Genomic DNA, 1,960 nt, shown 5'->3' on the forward strand with positions numbered 1-1,960 from the left:
ATATCTAGTCTATATCTACCCCCCTTTAGTTTAAAGCCATTCCCACTTTGTCCTGTCACAACAGGCCCTGCTAAAAAGTTTGCTGCCATCTTTTTATAAGCCCCCTTTAAATACTGATAGGCTGCAGTAAGGTCTCCCTGGAGCCTTCTCTTCTCCAACCAACCCCAACTCTCTCAGCCTTTCCCCACAGGAGAGGTGTTCCATCCCCCTGATCATTTTCGTGGCCCTCTTCTGGACCCACTCCAACAGGTCCGTGTCTTTGTTATTCTGAGGGCTCCAGAGCTGGACGCAGTACTCCAGGTGGGGTCTCACCAGAGCATGCTCTAATTCATTATACTAGTCCTTTCCTTTTCTGTCTTTTGCTCCTCCCCACCTAATCACCATATCCCATCTTGATAGTCTGCTGCATTGCTCTTGGTTTCCGGCAGGTTCCTGTGGCCTTTTTCCATAGGCTTTGTGTGTGACTCTATTTAAAGCCTGGTCCCCTTGCTTTAGAACGCATGTGGCCCATTGCTAAAAACTGAGGGGCAAATCCATAGATTTCTGACTCATTTGAGTCCTAGAGTGCATGCTCTAAGCTTGAAATTATTAAACTGATTAAATATAAAATAAAACTGAAACCATCCCAAGCATACAGATCGCTCAACTTGAGGGTTCAGACTTCAGTCAGAATTTAGAAACCAAGAATGGAATTCTAAGCTGAAATTATTTTAGGACTTCTACTTTGTGGAAACAGAACCAGAAGTTTCTGCTTTAGAGCCAAGGGTGCAATCAGTACCTTTGATATTATTTACAGTCGATACGGGGAGCTGCTCAAGCACTCAGTTCCCGAAGCAGGCTGTGATAGTGTTTCTCCCTCTTCATCCCTTTACCCATGCACAGAATCATTCACATGGGCTCTCTCTGCCACCCCCTCCAGACCAAGTGGGGAAGATCAGCTGTTCTGCTTTCACGTGTTTCAATAGTTCAGGTGTCTCAGCTCTTCTGAGCTGCAGTCAGAATGCTGCAAGAAAATTCATTCTTGCTATCAAGTGACCTGATCAAAGAAGGAAGTTCTGGGACTCTCACAGGAGAACCCAAACCCCATGAAATCTCACACCTGCTTTCCAGACTGAGAAAGCTAGATGGGTTCAATTAACCTATCCCCTCCAAAATGAGCTTCTGCATTTTATTTCACCCAGCTTTATTACATAAGCAGCTGTCTACCAGAAACCCTTTAGCAGACCCCTTGACCAATTCAACTCATGTGCCACCTGTTTGAATCTGTTTATACTCTTTGGGTTGTCTAGAGACAGCAAACTTTCACCTTATTTTGAGATGCATTGTATCACTGTGATTCTTTGCAGTAATATTTCTTTCCAATTTTCTTTTTCGCTTATTCCTTTTTTCCTCAACTCCACCTCACACTTTTCTGCATATACCATTCAAAACTCTGGGGACATCTTCATCAACACTATCTTACTTTCTAAGGCCATGTCAGACAAATCACTCCTCTTTGACTCAAGCATGGTGCAGTAAGTCTGAACAAGAAAAGTAAAGACATGCAAGCTGGTGCAGAGCTGAAAATATTTACAGCAGCCTCCAAAGGATACATAACATACAATCATTTTCATTAAAACACTTAATGAAGGTAAGTATTTGAAGTGTCCTGATATTTGGGCAGATACCAAGAGAAAAGAAGCAGCTGTGTATAAATGTGTGTTTGTGTGAATGTAGGTAGCTGCACATACCTGTGTGTGTCTGTATGTATGTAGTTATAGCAGGAACAAGAGGAGATCTCTTTGCCCACAGACTAACTTACAGTAGATCCCCCCACAGTACGCTGTACACTTATGACTAGATCTGCCAACAAACAAAAGATGACCTGTTAATCCTATCCTGATTTTTGTCCTTGTTTTGGAACAGAGCAGTCCCTTTTACAAAGGTACACTCACAAATTATACAGACCTTATGAGGCACT

This window comes from Aptenodytes forsteri, unplaced genomic scaffold, assembly GCF_000699145.1.
Source record: "Aptenodytes forsteri isolate BGI_AS27 unplaced genomic scaffold, ASM69914v1 Scaffold46, whole genome shotgun sequence".
In the NCBI taxonomy this organism is placed as follows: Eukaryota; Metazoa; Chordata; class Aves; order Sphenisciformes; family Spheniscidae; genus Aptenodytes; species Aptenodytes forsteri.